The sequence below is a fragment of the Dama dama genome, chromosome 14, assembly GCF_033118175.1.
Source record: "Dama dama isolate Ldn47 chromosome 14, ASM3311817v1, whole genome shotgun sequence".
Lineage (NCBI taxonomy): Eukaryota > Metazoa > Chordata > Mammalia > Artiodactyla > Cervidae > Dama > Dama dama.
In genome coordinates this window covers 6,546,639-6,560,223 of record NC_083694.1, presented here as the reverse complement: position 1 = coordinate 6,560,223, position 13,585 = coordinate 6,546,639, and positions in this window count along the sequence as shown.

The window sequence follows — 13,585 nt, the reverse complement described above, 5'->3', positions numbered from 1 at the left end:
AATTCCACCCCCTCCACTAGTTCCATCCCCTCAATATCACGGTAATCCAAGTCTATGCCTCAACCAGTAATGCTGAAGAAGCTGAAGTTGAATGGTTCTATGAAGATCTACAAGACCTTTTAGAACTGACACCCAGAAAAGATGTCCTTTTCATTATAGGGGACTGGAATGCAAAAGTAGGAAGTCAAGAAACACCTGAAGTAACAGGCAAATTTGGCCTTGGAGTACGGAATGAAGCAGGTTATGCTTCATTCGTAGTGATGCTACCTAAGACCCACTCGACTTCACATTCCAGGATGTCTGGCTCTAGGTGAGTGATCACACCATCGTGATTATCTGGGTCGTGAAGATCTTTTTTGTACAGTCCTTCTGTGTATTCTTGCCACCTCTTCTTAATATCTTCTGCTTCTGTTAGGTCCATACCATTTCTGTCCTTTATCGAACCCATCTTTGCCTGAAATGTTCCCTTGGTATCTCTAATTTTCTTGAAGAGATCTCTAGTCTTTCCCATTCTGTTGTTTTCCTCTATTTCTTTGCATTGATTTCTGAGGAAGGCTTTCTTATCTCTCCTGGCTATTCTTTGGAATTCTGCATTCAAATGGGAATATCCGTCCTTTTCTCCTTTGCTTTTCACTTCTCTTCTTTTCACTGCTATTTGTAACGCTTCCTCAGACAACCATTTTGCCTTTTTGCATTTCTTTTCCATGGGGATGGTCTTGATCCCTGTCTCCTGTACAATGTCACGGACCTCCATCCATAGATCATCAGGCTCTCTGTCAATCAAATCTAGTCCCTTAAATCTATTTCTCACTTCCACTGTATAGTCATAAGGGATTTGATTTAGGTCATACCTGAATGGTCTAGTGGTTTTCCCTACTTTCTTCAATCTACGTCTGAATTTAGCAATAAGGAGTTCATGATCTGAGCCACAGTCAGCTCCTGGTCTTGTTTTTGCTGACTGTATCTGACTGTATAGAGCTTCTCCATCTTTGGCTGCAAAGAATATAATCAATCTGATTTCGGTGTTGACCATCTGGTGATGTCCATGTGTAGAGTCTTCTCTTGTGTTGTTGGAAAAGGGTGTTTGCCATGACCAGTGCGTTCTCTTGGCAAAACTCTATTAGCCTTTGCCCTGCTTCATTCCGTACTCCAAGGCCAAATTTGCCTGTTACTTCAGGTGTTTCTTGACTTCCTACTTTTGTGTTCCAGTCCCCTATAATGAAAAGGACATCTTTTTTGGGTGTCAGTTCTAAAAGGTCTTGTAGATCTTCATAGAACCATTCAACTTCAGCTTCTTCAGCATTACTGGTTGAGGCATAGACTTGGATTACCGTGATATTGAATGGTTTGCCTTGGAAATGAACAGAGATCATTCTGTCTTTTTTGAGATTGCATCCAAGTACTGCATTTCAGACTCTTCTGTTGACCATGATGCCTACTCCATTTCTTCTAAGGGATTCCTGCCCACAGTAGCAGATATAATGGTCATCTGAGTTAAATTCTCCCATTCCAGTCCATTTTAGTTTGCTGATTCCTAGAATGTCGGCATTCACTCTTGCCATCTCCTGTCTGGCCACTTCCAATTTGCCTTGATTCATGGACCTAATATTCCAGGTTTCTATGCAATATTGCTCTTTACAGCATCGGACCTTGCTTCTATCACCAGTCACATCCACAACTGGGTATTGTTTTTACTTTGGCTCCATCCCTTCATTCTTTCTGGAGTTATTTCTCCACTGATCTCCATTAGCATATTGGGCACCTACTGACCTAGGGAGTTCTTCTTTCAGTATCCTATCATTTTGCCTCCTCATTCTGTTCATTGGGTTCTCAAGGCAAGAATACTGAAGTGGTTTGCCATTCCCTTCTCCAGTGGACCACATTCTGTCAGACCTCTCCACCGCGGACCCTGCAGAAGCGCGCCGGTCTCAACGGACGGCACAGAAGCGTGGCTGTGAGGAGCTACCCCTCGCCCAAGGTCAGGGGTAGCGACCGAGAGTGCCAGGCTGCGATAGTGCAGGAGCGGTGGCGGAGAGGAGCTTCCACATGCCCGAGGTCAGAGGGTGGTATCCTAGAGGGGCAACCCCCCTCCAAGGAGCGGCTGCTGTGGGCGCAGGAGGGCTGAGAGGGGCTACTCCAAGTAGCCCCACGTTCAATGTCAGGAGGGGCGGCCGTGAGAAGATACCCCTGGTCCAAGGTAAGGAGCAGCCGTGAAGAGATACCCCACATCTGAGTTAAGAGAAACCCAAGTAAGATGGTAGGTGTTGTGAGAGGGCATTAGAGGGCAGACACACTAAAGCCATAATCACAGAAAACTAGCCAATCTGATCACAGGACCACAGTCGTGTCTAACTCAATGAAACTAAGCCATGCCATGTGGGGCCACCCAAGATGGTTAAGTCATGGTGGACATATGTATACTACGGCTAATTCATGTTAATGTATGGCAGAAACTGGAGCAATATTGTAAAGCAATTATCCTTCAATTAAAACTAAATAAATTTTAAAAAATCAGATACATAAATGTGTGTGTGTTTATATATTTGCATGCTAGCACAGAGATAGAAGTATGGAGCATTAAATGGCTTTTAGTTTCCACTATTTCCCTGTTGAATCACAACTTGTTATTTCCCCAAGTACAAATCCATGAAGCTCAGAGCTGAGAATGTTTTTGAAAAGCTGACAGGTAAGGAGACTGTGAGAGTTTTGCAGTTTTGTGGTTTTACAACATGAACTTCACTGATCTATCAGGAACACTTTTGGGAAGAACGTCATGAGAGTGTTTGAAATCTGTTAGGAAAGTTGTGTACATGTTGGGAACAAGAATACCAGATTGGTAGTCAGGAGGCCCTGGAATAAATCCAAAATGTGCTACCTTATAAATTGCAAAGTTTGGAAATTATTAGCTTCCTAAGCTCAGATGTTCTTGCTTTGACTTATGGACAAAAATAATTGCTGTACAAAATTGTTGAGCAAATTTAAACTATGGGGCCTTCATAAAGATGCACACATTTTTAATAATCAACAAACAATAACTACATGTTTATATCAAAATAGGTAAGAATAGTTTCCAGGCTCAGTATTTGGATAGCCTACTTTACTTTGATTTGTTATAAACAATACCAGTAATGGACAAGCTTCCTTAAATACCAATATCAGTTATCTATAGTTACATTAAATATCTATGCCCCTAAAGCATTGACTTTTTTTTCACTTTCTGTAACACTGATCAATGATTTAGATGACTATTTTGATTACTGATTTAATCCCCCTACACATTATTGGTTTGTTCAGATTTTCTGTTTCTCCATGATATGGTCTTGGTAGGATGTAAAATAATAAAATATTTAGGAATGAAGTTAACTGAAGATCAAATATTTGTACACTGAAAACTTCAAAATTTAGAGAAAATATTAAAGATATCATAAATAAACCATAAGACAATCCATGTTCATGAACTGGAAAACTATATTGGTAAATGTACTTACTACTCAAAGGAATCTATAGACTCAATGTTATCTCCATTTAATCCCAACAGTATTTTTTTTTATAGATAAAGAAAACAAACTATAAGGTTTATATGGAACCATGAAAAACCCAGAATAATCAAAGCAATCTTAAGAAAGAAGATTGAAGCCTGAAAGATCAAACTTCTGACTTTAAAATATATTTCAAAGCTACAGTAATTAAAATGGCATTTTTCTGACATAAAGGCAGACATTTAGACCAATGGAAAAGAAGAGCTGAGAGAGTTAATTCTCAGGTAGGTTGATAACAAGTCTGAGGAGGAGAAAAAGGACAAAGGATTTTTTCCTACATTCCTTATTTTTAGTCACATAAAATGCTTTCTTTTTTCTTTAAGCCCAGAGCTGATGATTATACAACAAAACAACTCATTTTAAACTCTGTACTAAAGATTATACAACAACAATGGGTCCTGCTTGAGGACATATTTCTCCCTCTTGAGAACCATCTGACTGATCCTGTTATCTTAAAATGTATATTGTGAATGTGGGTCTGGTAAAATCTTTCTATTGCTAGTTTTAATCCCATCATTTTAAAATGTAAATTGTGGGAGTGGGTCTGGTAAGACCTTTACAACCTTGAGACATTCTTTTGATTTACTGTAATACCCAAATGAAAAAGTATACAGCTCCCTTACCAAGACTAGTGAGGGGGCACTCTCCATCCCCTTCTCTGTTGCTTTTCACTGTAATAAACTTCGACCACACAAGAGCCCTAAGCAGTGAAACCTGGTCCCTGATCCTGAGGCTAAACCTTTGTCTTTGGAGATCACAAATCTGACACCATTAACCATAAGCTATCATCTTGGGGGCTCGTCCAGGATCTTCAGGACAAGGTAGGTAAAGACACCCAGAGCTCTAGCTGGTAACTTCTTTTACTCTACAGATGCTTCTCCTTTTACTCTACTAACTGTAAGGTGTGTTTGTGTGAATTAAAGTTGCAAGTTTGAGATGTGCTCTCTGCAAAGCAAGTGATGAGCCCAGCTTTGAGGTTTTGTGGTGCCTTGTAATGACTGAAGGCAACCCAAAAGTGGGAGCCTTGTCAGGGGTTTATATCAACCTACCAATGTCAAGAGACACCCAATATCCCTGTGAGCAGAGTGGCCAGAAATGGGTGAAGCATGTGGACTAAGCTTTCCTTTTTTGGTCATCTTTTCCTGGTCTCTTTAACCATTCCATAACTGCCTGGGGAGTTAGAATTACTAACCTAATCTGTCAGATCATAGACTTTCAAGGGATTTGTGATTCATGCCATTGCTGTGCACTTCTACTTAGACCCCAAGCTTGGTAGTCATGGGGAACCCAGACTTGATGGAGCACGTTTTGGAATGAAGAAGAACTCTAGCTCTAGAAGCACGTTTGGGAACGAGGTAGAACTCTAGCTTCAGCAGTGTCTGTTTTAGCTACTTCCACATGGGGTCAGAGTCCCAAAAGTGAATCTTTGTCATAGCTGTGCCTCCAAACTAAATGGATGGAAACACTGCTGGTGAGCCTGAGGGTTCTAAGAACATAGGTCAGGAATCCCAGTTTGGAAGTACAGTGGGATTCTTCCTTTGGTACTGCTAGCTCTTATTGGACTAGATAAAGCTCTCCAGTGGCTTACTGATGGGTGATTATGCACCACTTCTATTCCAGTCAGCTTTGTACTCAGGAATGTGCATGGGCACATGGAAGATGGATGCTTCCCCTAGTAGTCCTAGCTTGTGAAGCATTCTGGGAAACTACTCTGTTACACCCCGGGGGGCATCAGAGGAAAAGGGAAAATCAAACAAAAGTTTTGGTGGTAAGTAACTAGAAATCAATTTGGGGTGCCGTCAAGTCTACCCCCGTGCATCTCCACCCCACCTTCACAGTAGAACGAGTGCGGAAGGGAATAAATAAGGCGCCTACATCTGTAAGGGAAAGACTAAGTCCAACCAGGGAAGGAAAGCTTCAGTGGAAAGTCTGTCTCCACCACATCTAGAGCAGGGAGGGACACCTCTGGTGGAAAAAAACAAGGGTGCTGGACGTCGCTTTTTTTTTTCTCTTACAGATGCTGCTGCTGCAGCTAAGTCGCTTCAGTTGTGTCTGACTCTGTGCGACCCCATAGACAGCAACCCACCACGCTTCACTGTCCCTGGGATTCTCCAGTCAAGGACACTGGAGTGGGTTGCCATTTCCTTCTCCAATGCATGAAAGTGAAAAGTAAAAGTGAAGTCGCTCAGTCGTGTCCAACTCTTCGCGACCCCATGGACGGCAGCCTACCAGGTTCCTCCATCCATGGGATTTTCCAGGCAAGAGTACTGGAGTCGGGTGCCATTGCCTTCTCTGTCTTACAGATGGGAGCTACTCAAAGTTCCAGACCCACACCCTTGGATTGTGTCCTAAAAAAAAACCGGTAAGTTTGATTCCCAGAGCTTAAAGTAGACACACCTGACTTTCTTTTGCAAACCTGCATGGCCACAATATCTGTTGGATGGTGGCAAGCAATGACCGCTTAAAGGTTCTCTTAATTATGATACTGTTTTACCACTAGGCGTGCTGCAGTCCATGGGATCGGAAAGAGTCGGACACAACTGAGCGACTGAACTGAATTGAACTTTACCCCTAGACTGGTTCTGTGGAAAACAAGGGAAATGGGTAGCAGTGCCATATGTGTTAGTCTTTTTCTCTCTGCAAGATATGCCAGACTTATGTCTTACAGGCACAGATTTGGATGTAAAGCCTTCAGCTTCCTCCTGCCTTCTTACTCTGCCCATGTATCTGGGGCTCCCAACTGAGCAAGCTGAGGGTAAAGACATCCTTCAAGAAGGGTTGCTTAATCGCGAGAGAAGTTCAAACAACCCCAGTTCCAATGCAGCCTTAACTACACTGGTTTCAATGGGAAGTCAGACAGTCAAATTAGAGAAGGCTCTGACAACCAAAACTAAGGGTAAAGTGCAAGATAGAGAAGATGAGACAGAGGATGAGATACAGGATGAGGATGAGAAAAAAAAAAAAAAAAACAGGTTTCTCTAATCTATTCCTGGAAAGTATGCAAGGGTAACTAGAGAGGCTGAGGAATAGCCACACAAGTTACTGCCTCTTCAGGAGGCCCCCACTGGGAAAAATAACCCATCCATAAAAATCCTAAAGCTCTTTTCTTACCCAGAGGTACAAGAGATAAAGAGAGATCTGATAGATTATCTAGAGGATCCAGAAGCCTTTACAAGACTAACTTTATGAGCTTACTTTGAGTGATGCCATGTATGTCTTTGGACAGCTGCTGACTCCTAACTCAAGAACTCGAGTTTTGGGGAAGCTACTACTTTTGGAGATGAATGGCTTGAATGTGAGGCAAGGAGAAAGCAGGAGCACAGAATAGCTCTCCTCCCTACTGGGAGCCGAGCAGTCCCCATAACAGAGCCAGACTAAGATTATCACAAAGAGGACTGGAGACAATAGCAGACCCACTTTGTCAATTACATTATTGAAGGACTTAAAAGAGCTCAGACTAAGCGTCTAAATTATGATAAGTTGGCTGACAGAACAAGGAAAGAAGGAAGTCCCTGGCAGATTCTAAAAAGACTTCAAAAAGGTCTTTGAAAGTTCATTAATATTTCTCCTGAGAGTGCAGAGGGAGAGAAAATCTTAAAAGATAAATTCCTCACACAGTCAGCCCCAGATATCGACCATAAGTTACAAAAACAGTCATTTGGACCGAACCAGCCTTTAGAAAAACTGCTGCAGCTGACTCAGACAGTATATTACAGTACAGAATATGAAGAGAAACAAAAACAGAAAAGAACCAAAGAAAAGGCCCTGGTGATGGCAGTGAAAACTGTTATGAATCAGCCTGAGAGAAAAATGCCCAGAGGGACCCAGGTGAAAAGGGATGGACTTGCAATTACTGTGAAAAGGAAGGGCATCTCAAGCAAGATTGTTCTCAGATATTTGTGCCACCTCCAGCTCCCTCTCCAGTCTATAAAGTACCACATGGGAGGAGAGACTGCTCTCAAAGGCATACGCCCCAGGGGTTGGACTCTCAGGATAATCAGGACTGAAGGTGCCTGGGAGTCCCCACACAAGCTCCCATCCTAACAACACCTGAGGAACACAGTATTAATAACTGTGGGAGGCCAATCAGTCGATTTTCTTTTGAACACTGGGGAAACTTTCTCTGTACTCACTGAAGCCCCTGGTCCACTTTCCTCCTGATCCACTACTGTAATGGAACTGTCTGGATGAGCCAAAAAAGTATTATTACAGTCATCCTTTAAGCAGCAACTGGGACTCTGCTGTTTTCGCACTAGTTTCTGATTGTGTCTGAGTCTCCCTCACCCCCTTCTGGGGAGGGATATACTGAGCAAGGTCCAGGCCTTTGTTTTAATGAATATGGAGCCTGCTTTTTCTCTCCCATTAACTGAACAAAATGTAAATCCTAGAGTGTGGGCTGATGGAAAACTGTGAGTTGAGCACAAAATGTTATTCCTGTCATTATTAAGCTTAAAGACCCTAACCCATTTCCACATCAAAAGCAGTATCCACTAAAGCCCAATGTTAAGAAAGGTTAAAAACTCATCATTGGAAATTTAAAGAAACAGGGGCTATTAATTCCCTATAACAGTCCAGGCAACAGTCCTATTTTGGGTGTAAAAAAGTCAAATAATAAATGAAGACTAGTTCAAGACTTACAAATAATAAATGAGGCTGTGGTTCCTTTACACCCTGTGGTGCCTAATCCTTATACTTTATTGTCTGAAATTCCTGAAAAAGCCAAATATTTTTCAGTTACTGACTTGAAGGCTGCTTTCTTTACTATACCATTGTTGGAGGAAAGCCAATTTTCATTTGCCTTTGAAGATCCTACCCAGCAAGCTTCTCAGTTAACCTGGACAGTTTTCCCTCAAGGGTTTTGTGATCACCCTCACTTATTCGGGCAGAGCCTATCACAGGACCTACAAAACTTGCATAGTCCCAAGGCAGTGGTGCAATAAAACGTAGAAGATATTCTGCTCTGTGCTGAAACAGAGGAAGCTTGCTCACAAACCTCAGAAGATTTCTTAAACTTTCTCACCAGACATGGTTATAAGGCATCAAGGGAAAAGGCTCAGCTCTGTCAACAATCTGTTTAATGTCTGAGCCTAATCATATCAGAAGGGAAGGGTCATAGGCCCCAAGAGAATTAAACCTATACTAAATCATCCCCTAACTATGACTTTGAGACAAGTGAAAGGATTCTTGGGTATCACAAGTTACTGCCTCATTTGGATTCTGGGTTATGGGGAACTTGCCCAGCCTTTATCTAAATGTATAACTGAGACTCAGCAAGCCAAAACCCACACGCTGGTTTGGTCCCCAGAGACTCAAAAGGCTTTTAAGTCTCTTCAAACTGCTCTCCTCTAGGCTCCTGCTTTAAGCCTGCCCGTGGGACCAGAGTTTAATCTGTTTGGTACCAAAAGGGAAGGTATGGCCTTGGGAGTGATGACACAACCCCAAAGCCCTCACCAGCAACCTTTAGCTTACCTAAATAGAGAATTAGATGTAGTTGCCCAGGGGCTGGCCACATTGTTTAAGAGTAACTGCTGCTATTGCTTTGTTAGTGCCTGAAGCTCTAAGTTTACTAATGGGCAAAATCTTCCTGTACTGACTTCTCCTAATGTGAGTGGAATCTTAAACTCTAAAGTTAAAGGATGACAGACAGTGGGTTTCTTAAATATTAGTCATTGTGTTAGAAGGATCAATAACTAAGCTCTAAGTTTGTGGAAACTCAAATCCTGACACTTTCCTTCCTGAAATGGAAGATAAAACACCCGATTGAAACTGTTCCCAATTCCTAACTCTACACACGCAGCCTGGGAAGATTTAATGGCTACTCCATTAGACAATTCTGACATGGATATGTTTACAGATGGCAGTTCTTTTGTTAGGAATGGGAAGCAGGAAGCAGGTTACACTGTGGTTATATCTGACCAGGTTTTAGAGGCAAAGTCTCTTTCCCCCAGTACAAGTGCCCAATTGGCTGAGCTTGTTGCTTTGACTCAAGCCTTAGAGTTAAGCAAGTAAATATCTACATTGATTCTAAGTATGCTTCTCTGAGTTCACATGCTCATGTTGCAATATATCTGAACAGGTTTTAGGAAGTCTCTTCTCCCTGGTACAAGTGCTCAATTGGCTGAGCTTGTTGTTTTGACCCAAGCCCTAGAAATAAGCAAAGGGCAGCAAGTAAATATCTACACTGATTCTACAAATGCTTATTTGACTTTACATGTTCATGTTGCAATATGGAATGAAAGCCAATTTAAAACAGCAAAAGGGGAACCTATTAAACATTTCAAAGAGATTGAAAGACCTTTAACTGATGTATATTGTCCTAAAGAAGTAGCTGTTATGCATTTCAAAGGGCATAGTAGGGAGGGGAGTAAAGTGGCCAAAGGAAATCAGTTGGCCAACTCCTAAGCCAGAAAAGTGGCACTTTACAAATCCCCTGTCCTATAAACACATCTAGTCTGGATAGGTCCTGCTGGACAGGAAAAACCACAATATACTGAGCAAGAATTAGAAAGATATGAGAAAAGAGGAGCAAAAATTACTGATAAAGGATGCTTATAGTCTGAGAATGGACAATTAACAATTCCTGAAAATGGTCAAAGGAAAATTCTTAAGGGGTTACACCAGAGTTTTCATTTATGTGTTAAGAGCACTTACAGATGGCTTCTGACCTATTTAAGGGTAAAAATGTAATGAAAACTTTAAAGATCATTATCAAGAGATGTGAGGTTTGTCTGAAAAATAATCCAAAGACTGAAAAAGTAGCAAAAACTGGGTTACAATGAAGTGGAAAGTATCCTTCAGAGAATTGGGAAATTTATTTTACTCATATACCAAAATCAAACTGATTTTCTTACTTACAGGTTTTTGTAGACTCCTTTACTGGATGGATTGAGGCTTTTCTTTGCTGTAGTGAACAGGCTCAGGAAGTTATAAAAATTTTAATCCATGAAATTACTCCCAGGTTTGGGCTACCTCAGAGCCTCCAGAGCGACAATGGCTCCTCCTTTAAAGCTGTTGTAACTCAAGGGGTATCAAAAGCTTTAAGAATAGACTATCACCTGGGGATCCCAATCTTTAGGAAAGTTAGAAAAGGCTAAAGACATTTATTAAGAGACATCTATATAAACTAATTCAAGAGACTCAGGAAAATTGGCTTAAAGTTCTACCCATAGCTTTAATGAGGGCTCAAACTGCCCCTATAAAGTAGGGACTGCCATCTGAATGTATCTGTGTAAGACCCTTCTTACACCCAGACACTGTAATAGACCCTGAAGCCTTGGGATTAACTAACTATGTGACTCAGGTTTCAGCCCTTCAACAGACACTAGGAGAACTTCTGGGTGTGACTACTCACCCAGCCTCTGAGTCAAACAAACTGCTGTTTGAGCCAGGAATCGAGGTCCTAATAAAGACACTGGGATCTGGGGGGCAATCACTCAAGCCCCAATGGGAAGGCCATTACCAGGTTATTTTTTCTTCTCCCACAGCTGTCAAGGTGCCAGGAATTGATTCGTGGGTGCACAACACTTGAGTTAAAAAGTGGCACCCTGACTGAAACTAAATAAAGTCATTTTATGTCTTTATCCTCTGTACTTTCACCTTTTACTTTTCAGATGGGCTTGATAATCTATGTGGGCCTGCTTCTGCTGATTCCAAAAGTCTTGAGTCTGCCTTCCTGTTCTGAGCTCATTCATATGCTGCATTCCACAATTGGTCTAATTGCTGAGTCTGTGGAGCACTCCCCTCTTCAACAGTTGAAGGCTTCCCATGGTTGGGTTTTCAACTTCTAGGAAAAGACTTTCTTCATTTCTGTGAATACCTTCAGCAACAACAGCCACATATGATGTCTCTTTTTAATCTGATGACATCTAGCAATCCTAAAATGGACTAGTGTAACACTTTGTACCTTAGCTATGAACATAACGTGACTTTCAACTTTGATTATACATGATCTTAGTTTAATGACTATTTTGCTGCACATAAGAAGGTAAATACATCTAGATCTGGTAATTTTCTTCCTGATGTTTATCAAATATGGGATGAGGTCATATAGCTAACTCTTGAAAAGGGATACCTACGATCTAATGCTCCCATATCCTGGGGACAAATAGAGCTATCCTCAGAAGTTAGCCAACAACTTAATTACAATGCTTGGAAACAATTGGGATTTATCCTCAAGAAATAGTGTGACTGAGGGATTCAATCACAGTTCCTTTGACTATCCAGGCACTGACTGAATCCCTCAGTCACACTGGCTTGCTCCAAATGGGACCTACTGGATATGTGGCTCTTACCTATGGGTGTGGCTTCCCCTGGCTGGATAGGGAGATATACCCTATGTCTAGCTTTTACTCATGGCTTCATATTTTCAGAGCTTCCAGAGAAGCCTGCTAATCTTTCACACCTTAAAACTAGTTGGGCAAGGTCTGTATTTCACTGGTATGATTATCTGGCCGCAATATTTGTTCCCTCTCTGAGAACCAGAGATGTTATGCTATGAGTTGAATAATTTTACTCAACAAGCTTTACAAGATTCGCAAAAAGCTATTTCAGCCCTTAGTGCTGAACAAATACAAATTAGAAAGTTGGTTTTACAAATCAGATTGCCCTTAGATATTCTAACGGCTGCACAAGGAAGAATTTGTGCCATTATTCATACTCAATGTTGTACATATATACCAGATATGAGCACTAATGTTACTCACTTTACGAAACACATGAACATGATAATTGAGGCTATGGATACTCCTGAAATCTCAGTCACCTCACTTTGGGAAACGTTAACTAGCTCCCCATGGTGGAAAACTATCATAATAATAATAATTCTAATTGTTCTGTTTTTACTGTTTTCTCCCTGTATCTGTAACTGTGCAACTGGATTCGTTTCTAACCATCTGAAAGATTTTAAGTTACAAATGGTTGTCCAAGCTCCTACAAGTGCCACAGCCTCTGCCAACTATTACTTGGGGTCCCTATATCAGAGACCCTCACTATGAGGGTTAGAGAATATGTTGCCTCAAAAATTTAGGGACAATGCCCCATCCAAGCACGAAGGAGTTATGAAATGAAAATGATGCCCCTTTCCTTTGGCAACATAATTCTCCTAAAAGTAAAGGGGGGAATGAGAGAGTTAATTCTTAGGTAGGTTGATAAGAAGTCTGGGGACCCAAGGAGAAGAAAGGGGTCTGGGACTCTCAAGGGGAAGATAGAGAACTGGGGTTCTCAAGGAGGAAAAAAGGACAAATATTTATTTTCTACATTCCTTAGTTTTAGTCACATAAAGTCCAGAGCTGATGATTACACACACACACACACACACACACACACACACACACACACACAAACTCAGCTTAAACTCTATACTAAGGATCATGTAACAGCAATGTATCCGGCTTCAGGACATGTTTCTCCTTCTTGAGAACCTTCTGACTGATCCTGTCATCTTAAAATGTATATTGTGTGAGTGAGTCTGGTAAGATCTTTCTATTGTTAGTTCTAATCCTATCATTTTAAAATGTATGTTATGGGAGTGGGTCTGGTAAGACCTTTACAACCTTGAGACATTCTTTTGATTTACTGATAACCAATTGAAAAAGTATACAGCTCCCTTGCTAAGACTAGTGAGGGGGCACTTTCCAACCCCTTTTCTGTTCCTTTTCACTGTAATAGAATTTCAGCCACACAAGAGCCCTGAGCAGTCAAGTCTGGTCCCTGATCCTGAAGCTAAATCTTCGTCTTCAGAGATCACGAATCCGACACTGTTCACCATAAGCCATCAGAGCTAACACAGAAATATGCCCACACACATACATTCAAGTGATCTTTGACAAGGCATCAAGAACATACCCTGTCAAAGGTATGGGGGAGGACAATTTCTTAAAAAAAAAAAAAAAGTGTTGGGAAAACTGGATATTTGTTTTTTCTTTCTTTTTTTTTTTTTTTTTGTTTAATTTTTTTATTAGTTGGAGGCTAATTACTTCACAACATTTCAGTGGGTTTTGTCATACATTGATATGAATCAGCCATGGATTTACACGTCTTCCCCATCC